The sequence below is a fragment of the Lycium barbarum genome, chromosome 9 (assembly GCF_019175385.1).
Source record: "Lycium barbarum isolate Lr01 chromosome 9, ASM1917538v2, whole genome shotgun sequence".
Lineage (NCBI taxonomy): Eukaryota > Viridiplantae > Streptophyta > Magnoliopsida > Solanales > Solanaceae > Lycium > Lycium barbarum.
In genome coordinates this window covers 84,875,907-84,884,690 of record NC_083345.1, presented here as the reverse complement: position 1 = coordinate 84,884,690, position 8,784 = coordinate 84,875,907, and the positions used below count along the sequence as shown (strand labels likewise).

The 8,784-nt window shown below is 38.5% G+C and overlaps 1 long non-coding RNA gene across 1 annotated transcript; it reads right to left on the bottom strand.

The window, feature by feature from the left end:
• Window positions 1-5,744: 5,744 nt before the first annotated feature.
• On the bottom strand, window positions 5,745-8,561 carry LOC132609034 (uncharacterized). Its single transcript, XR_009570653.1, has 2 exons — window positions 8,351-8,561; window positions 5,745-7,939 (listed from the first exon to the last, which is right to left on the bottom strand). It is a non-coding gene; the product is annotated as an uncharacterized LOC132609034 (long non-coding RNA).
• Between the last annotated feature and the right edge of the window lie 223 nt (window positions 8,562-8,784).

Below are 8,784 nucleotides of genomic sequence, written 5' to 3'. Positions count from 1 at the left end.
TCCACTTTTTCAAGGATGGTCTCCAACATGAGCATTATCCTCTCATTTTGAGCATTTGAGGCTTCTTCCACTTCCATATCCCTACTATCATCAAAATCAAAACTAGAATAGTCATAGTGGGGATTCGGGGAAGGGAAGGAAAAATAAGCACAATTATCCCAATGACCATTTTGACCACCACACCTGTCACAAATACTCCACTCATAGGTTTGGGATTGTGCGCACAATCCCCCCCCCCCCCCCCCCCGGGAGAATTCAAACAATTTTGTCATAAGTGTGGTCCTCCACAATAAAGACAAGGGTCATCAAAGTATGAACAACTACCATCCGACCAATTTTCATTATATGATGCCATTTTTTTAATATAAAAAAAAATAAAGCAAAGAAACAACTACACAAATATTCACAAGTTTGGAACAAAGCAAGTTAGCTTAAATCCCAAACTAACTCAAATACGCCAAATTGTTCCCCGGCAACGGCGCCAAAATTGATAACGTCCAAATCCACTCCTCAAAGAGAAAGTCTACACGGTCGTCGCAATATAATTTACCCAACTATGAGTCGGGGTCGATCCCACAAGGAACAATATACCGGCGATTTAAACAAGTAAGGAATTATCACCAACTAAGGTAAGTCGAACACTTTTTCAATATTTGGTTTTTAATTTAAAAACTAACAAAGATAAAACTAACTAGAAAGCGGGTAAAATGATCAATGGCCACAAGTTTGGATACAAAGGAAATTACACTCAAGTAACGATCCAATGTATTTCATGATTTTACAACTAAGAGCAGGTTTATGTTAATAGATAATGGTTTCGACAATCTCATTGAAAGTCTTCCAACCAAATCAATGAATTTCACTCTAAGCTTTTCCAAGCCTTAGAGTGTGATATCAAGCACAACCAATTGAATCTCAAGTAACTTTCCTATTCCTAGCTCAAGTTATTAGATGGGTTTAATGACCCAAATTCTCGTTAATTAATCTTTCCCAACCTATATTTCCTCTTCCGAGCTCAATCAAAGTAAATGGGCGAGTCTTAGGGTTAGCAAATCCCTTAAGAAACATTAAAGAACAAGATTAATTAAATCAACAAAGACCCACTTCAATAGCAATAAAAATCATTCAATACATAAGCAAAACAAGAATTTCATCCAACACTTTAATCATAGAATATTTCCATAAACAAGATTCAAGTGAAGAAAATAAATACTACACACTTAGATATACAATACAAAGCAAGAAATTGAAGAAATGAATTAAAGGTTTAAGAAATGCTCAACCAAATCTTCAACCCCAAAGTGTGGTGTAGGAACCTAGTCTCCAAAACTTGTATGAAATGGCCAAAGATGAGTTTTACAAACCCTAGCATTCTATTTATAGAAGTGCCAAAACGGGAACAAAATCTGGACAAAAATACCCTGCGTGCACAATATGCTACTCGCATCTTGTGTCGCATGTGCAACATGCCAGTCGCATGTTGTGTCAAACTGTAGTATGTTGTGCAAATATCTCTGTCAGCACATGCTGCAGCAAGTGCTGCTCGCATGCACAACATGCTGCTCGCATGCACAACATGTTGCAGCAAGTGTTACTAGCATGTGCTGCCAGAAAGTGCTTCTTGTTCTATTTTTGCTCTATTTTGCTCTGTTATTCTCTCCGAACATCTTATCCTACAAAACAACATAAATACACAAAAAGTAACAACAAAAGTGCTTGAAGAGTCACAAAAGCTTAAGGAATTAGCATCGAATATCCCGTAATTTCGCGGCACATCAGTGCGTAGTAGTCAGACTCATTTGGAACTCAGGCAACATTCAAAAAGGCTCTAGGTCTCCCTCAACTTCTATGTCCACAGGTTCAGACTCTTCTTGTTCTATATCCCGGGGCTTAACTTCCTCTGGTTGCTCTTCTTCAGCTTCTTGTGGTTCGGAGGTTTCCTCATAAGGCTCTGACTTTTCTTGTGGATCTAACTCCATCATCCATGGGTCACATTCAGCTCCCTGATTCTCATTTCCCTCTTATGGGGCTCCTTCTCAAGGTGTCTCTGGCCTCCTTTCCGGCAGTATGTAGTTCATCACCAACTCCCTCACTTCCTCGGATACATTCTCCTCATAGTATTGTTCTTGTGATATCCCTTCTGGTGGGTTACGAACCAGATTCAGTAGCCTATTAACCTCTTCAATCTTTTTTCCTATCTCCTAAAGATACTCTTCCATTTACCAAACTTGAGTCTTAGCATCTCAGCAATTTCTCCTAGGGTGAGCATGTTCTGATCTTCTTGGTTTGCCATTTGTAAGTCAACCTTTTTGAGTGGAGATAAACCAGGGTAAGTCTTAAGTAAATTGGTTTTTCTTTTAGATATGTAATTTAAAACATTGGTTCAATCGTATTCAGGCTTTAATACATGATAGCACATATAGCAAGTAGGCACGTAGCGAATAGTCATGTAATTTGTAAACAGTTATACTACACGTGTTCCTAACGCTTTTTGAGCCAAGGCTGTCCTAATCATTTGAGACATGCAAGTGCCATTTGTAAGGATGAACCATTTCCCCAAAAATCAGCACTCATTAATAATGATATCTTCCCGAAGGGATTACAAAAGATGACGAAGCTGACATAGGGCTATAATAATAAAAGCAGTAAAATCAGCAAAGTCCTCCAGCGGTTGATGTCGAGGCTTGATCTGTTTTGGCCTTTTTGACCCTTCGAAGGGCGGTCTGAATGTGAAGACGTGTCTGATACAGCTCTATTCTGACTATCATAAGATCCGATTCTTCCAGAATCTTAGCCAAACGCTTATCCATACTTTCCAAACATTATTTCAGGTGAGTTTCTTCTCATACATCATGCTGAAGTGTAGGCCCTGGGATAGGTGGGCAGGCCAAATAACCTTGCAGCCATTCATAGTATCTCGAGTAAGATCCTGCTTCGAACCTGTCTGGGGATAAGGTGTCGGGTCCCCACCTCACACGACCATTCTATTCTCTGAGAATTATCCCAGCATTCTTGATTTTATGTTTTGTATGTTCGATGATGAACTGCCCAGGGTTCCCTGCTTAGCGTATTACTTGCCTTCTTCCAAACAGCCTTAAAACCAGGGATGAATAGTAGGGGCGGATTCCTCAAACCCCGACTAATGGCACAAATGGGCAATTTTTGTCCCGAACTACTGTGGTTTCAGATGTGAAGCCGGGGAATATCCACTGAATTCGATCTTCAGTCAAGTCAGCGAAGAAATTACCCCAACCAATTTTGGACACAAATCCATGAGCTGGACAGTAATGTACGAGGCAGTCTATCCTGTTCTGTCGGCTCCAACCCTGAACCTCTTCGGCCATGTTGAGGTGTTTGATAATCCACCACTGCAACAACTTATTACACCCCTGGAAGTATCGAAAATGATTTCGGCATTTGTCTAAGGCCCGGAAGATGTCTGCCAAGATGATAGGCTAGGTCGAAATACCTAGTTTCTTGATCCTTGGCCACGCCATAGAAGATAGCTTGGGCTAAATAGACCACTCGGGTGTCTATAGCTAATGACTCATCTTTTGGAAACACCATAGTACCCAATGAAGCTATGGCGAATGTTAACGGCCTAACAGCTTCCCACTCTTCCCAACTCTTGAACTCTCTCTGATACAAAGTATACCCAGTGACGCTCCCAAATCTCCGGTACAAGCCTCTGAAGGCTATAGTAGGCCCATGTGCCCAGTGTGCCTCGGTCAAAGCAAAGTACTTCAGAATGTGACCAATAGACTACTTCTGAGGGAATAGCAAATTATGGTCTTGCTTATGTCGCCTCCTTATACAGGTTCCATTATTGTCTATATCATCCCTAATCTCTTCTAGGGTCGGGGTCATCTCAATGTTACCAAAACAGAATAACATGTCCTTGTCATCCCAGTGCCTGACTAACATTTCTATTAACTCTGGGCAACCTTTCATGGCCATGATAGAGGGTAGGTGACCCAAATTACAACTAATGGTCCGACGATGAGCATCTCCTAACCATTCCCACCAAGATCTAAGCAAATTCGGGGCCTCAAGGACTATGTCAAATTGAATTCTTCTTTTCATCTACAAAACAAAACACTGTTAAGGTTCCTCCCCTTTCCCGTAGGGCCAATGGTTCACCACATAAGCACAAATATGTTTCCACATAGTACATAAATGAAATGCAGTGTCTTCGGGTCATAGACCGTCTGATCACAAGGTAGTCTTCTTAATGAGCCCTAGGTCTGAGATACCCAAGGCTCGTCTAAGTATGAATGTTCTAGTTCAATAGGGATTTAGCTTAGCTCTATCCTAGTTATCACTAGAGTGGGCTTTTGCAAATGGCTAGGAACCTGAGCGGACAACTGGGGCTTAACCATTAGGGTTGTTGGAGGACCGCGAATCAACCCCACCTTATAACGATTCCAAAGAAAGTATTTAGTTTCATAGTGAAGGAATGACCGCGTGCTCCGCGAAGTCTCCTTAGGAACAAAATGTAAAATAAATGCCAGGAGTGGCGGAGTTATGATATGCATGCAATGATAGTTATAATTGCGATAAAATAAACACATAAACAATTAAAACAAATAAACTCATATTATACTGGAATCCTTATGGTCAGAACCTTTAAGTAACCAGCGGAGTCGCCATCTGTTATGGTTCGCATTTTACGGGCGGGGTTAGCGCTCGAAAAGCTGCTTCCAACTTGTTAGTGCTCTTTCGAACTTGTTTTGAAAAAGAGTCGTCATCTATTTTTATAAAATTAGGAAAACCAAAGGTGAAGGGCTTATTCAAATACAATGAAAAAACTTTCGTAATCCAAAGTTTTAAGTAAGGGTTCTTGTGATCCTCCGGAAAAGGTGTTAGGCACCCTAGTATTAAAAATTCGTACTATACGGTTGACCTTCGAATTTCAATGTATGATTATTTGCGTGAACAGTTTATTTTGTGTTTATTCACACATTTATAAAAGACTTTCATTATTGCGTATCATTCGGTTTTTGGAAAAAAGTTGAATATATTTCCTTTATATAAAGGTTATCTTAGGTTTGAATTTATAATATCCGGATAAGAATAGTCTCCTTTTATGTACAAGAATAATGTATTTTTTTTGTAAAAGGTGCAAAGTTTTTTGGTTTTTGTAATATAAGCATATGTATATATATTTTTTTCATTCATGCCTAAACCCCACACTTCGTTTCGGGTCAATCCGTATAATATGTTGGAACGTCCTATCCTAAAACCTCATATTTACGAATGTATTCCTTTTAAATAAGTGGCTCAGTTTTATTGTTTCCTAAAAAATCAACTGCATATATTTCCCAACCTGTTTCTGAGTGGGCTTGGCCCAAAACCATGCATCTATTTCTTTCGCTCTTAGTGGGTCTTTGGCACCAAAATCTTTTCTTTTAGTCTCAAAGTTCTTGTGGGCTGAGGCCCAAAATCCTTTAGTATTGATTCATCCTTAGTCGCACATTCATTTTGATTCATAAACATGTGTTCCTTATTTTTTGTAACCTAATCCAATTTGTGGAAAACGGAATGCCATAACGTTTTGTGCTGATTGAAAACTCTTCATGTTTCATGTGGCTTTATCAAAGAAAACGTTTTTCATACTAACTTCTATAAATCGTCACGCTTAGTCCAGTTTTCTTTTGTTTTTGAAAATCGTATTGGGGACTTAAGGTCTACTAAATGGTGTAAGCACCGTTGTCCTAAGACGACTAGTTCATAACCATAAAAGATTCCAATAATACAAGTTTTTTTGCAAATATGCAAATGTAATACAACATCACAAATATAAATGCATAAGTAAAAGTAAGTTAGGCTAGGGGAGTACCAAGCCCCTAGTTGACCATTTTTACCCATGGTTGGACCTTCTACGTATCTTCGAATATTTGCTTCCGTTCTCCTTCATTAGGCTCATTTTGTTTTGCGAAAGAATTGACACTGTTGGGCTGTAGCCCAGCAGGTTCGGTTTGGACCGGCCCAAGTGGCATGCATCGAATAAGAGGAAGGAGAAAAATAGAACCCGGTTAGAATAATTTACTGAACTTATCATACACACCCACACACACACACAGATATATATATATATATATATATACACCATACATAACAGAGTTGATATGGGTACTTGGTTATATCCTGGAATTGGGCATGGCAGCCCCTTATTTCAAAATTAACAAGTCCACGGAAGATCCCCATTTTGTTCTTCTCTTTTTGACTTAGTGTGAATCAAGGGCTTATCTATTAAACTTGTAGTGGGCCAAGCCCAACTACCTACAAAATCTGGATTTTTTGCCCAGGTATTGAAGCCTAATGAAATTCTATCCCTTTGATATTGATATACAACCTATGTGGGAAATATACTTGTAAATATACGCAATATACCCGCTGATATACCACAAATACATACACATCTTATTAACAAAACTCATAAATATCCCTATTTATATCTCATCTTAGGCTAATTTTTAAACTTGTCTTAATCATTAAGCCTAGTTTCTTTTCTTTTCATCATTATGATCAAACCTAAGCTAAGGCAAACTTATACTTGAGTTTCTTACAAAGAACGTGCGTTGAACATAACCTAGCTATATTAGTGATTATGCTATAGTTCAAGCAGACTTCAATAAGTATGGCAAAAAATCAAAATTTGCACCAGATGCTAACCTGAGCAGCATACTTAATTACAGAAGGATTTGTGTACAACAAACCATGGCATATTCAAAGTAGAATTCCAAACAGAAGCTGCTAAACTGATTAAACTTAGGACACAAGGATGCACATGGGACAAAACCAACAGTACTGTAATATGTCAAGCTTAAACACACACAAAAAAAAAACTTTGCACCCCCTAATCTTTCTGGGTTTTAAGAGAAGAAGGGAAACAGACAGACAACTTATGCGAGCATCCAGACTTTATGACATGATGCACATCCCAAATTTTAAACCACCTCTTAAAAACACCATTTAATCCTAATTTTTCATCAAAGCTATAAAGGCTTAAGCAGGAAGTGAATTATCTTGAACAAAGACACCAACAAGCTTGTCTTAAACTAGTACCAGGTATTAGAAAAGGGAAAACAAGATAAGTCCATTCTTAGCATCCCTGGATTTAATGAATGGGAAGAGAAAGATCACAGTGTGGATGATCATAGGATTTTCCCCATAGGCATATGAGGTGTGCCGTGGCCACCTCTTATTTGGAAGAAAGCATTGTGAACCAAGTGAAACTTGGTTATTTTATTGTCCTTCTTCTCTTAATATGCCTTTAAAAAGGCTATCCCCATTGCCAAGTGGTTTATAACTTATGCACCCACACACATGATCCTCTCACCCTTTCATAAAATGAAAAGACAAATCACCTTTAAAACCTATCCACGTCAGACTCCTCTAGGACAGATTACTTTAATCCCACTCAATCTTCAACAATCAGTAATCAAACACTAATTCAAAACCTTCTCACTTCCAGTTTCAATCATGCCTAAAATCCTTAAACTAATGTGTGTCACTTTGTTAAATTAATTAGACCTTGATATGTAATTAAGCAAATCATAACAGATCTATTTGAACTCAACCATCGGGTCTTATAATCAGGCATTATTGATCTAAATGATTAGTCATCGGTCAACCCATTATTAGAGACTGCTTTAGGCTAACAGGACAGAATCACATCTAAACTAAATCACAAAGGCACTAATGATCAATCATAACCATACACATATCACAGATACAATAAAACTAGCATAGCATTCTCATAATAACATTTTAACTAAGCATAGCTCACATTATCAATACCTAACTAGGCAGGTTATCACTAACACTTAAACTAAACAAAGAAAAACTAAAGAAAAGTAATAACGAGATCAAAGCTAACCTTTTTTGGATGCAGCCACGAGTAAGAATGGATTTGAAAGCCTTTCGTGCTTCTTTCCTTAACCCAACCACCATACAAGAAAATAAAATCAAACTTTTTAAACTGAAGACTCAACCTCCAACAGTTAAGTATAAATTTTTACTACTAGCTTAAAATTTGAGTCAAATGCTCAAATATCAAGCTTTTGCGTATGCAAGAGTGTTCAAAACCTCCTTTTTTTTCAACCTTAATTCAACAACCGATGTGGGACTAGTGTGATTTCTGAAAAATCATCCTTCCATCTAACAACCAATGGCTAAGTTAACCAAAAAAAACTTTGAACGGTCGATTCTCAACCATTCACCCTCTATCCGGTCAGTTCATGAAGAACCAATGAGGTTAGAGGGTTGAAACAGCTCAACCCAAGGTCATCAATGCATTATGTACTTTATTCAGATGAAAAATAAGAGAGAGAGGGGGGAGAATTACCTAGCTTAGGTTGTGTTTGGTGAGAATGAGTGGTCAAAAGGAGAGTAGTCCTTAATGCTACCTCATATGGACGTGCAGGGACTGAACGGGCCTACTCTTCTCTGCGCCATTGCCATTTCTGGCATGAGAGAGAGGAGAAATCCTAAGCGGCTACTAGGGTTAGGGTTAAAAGAAGAAGAGAGGTGAGAGAAGGGGATGTTTGGCGTGAAGGTAATGTGAAAATAAGGAGGAGCAGGAGGGTTACCCCTCTTATCATTGATCTGGGCCGGGTCTGTCCGGTATTGGACTGGGCCTCGATCCAGATTTAAAAGAAAGTAAAATTTTCAACAATAGTTACCTTTTAGCTGCTTCTAACAAACTATAACTATAAGTTCATTATTTACAATTCGTAGCTGGTTTTTCCTATATTTAGGTCTTGGACGCGTCGCATAAAT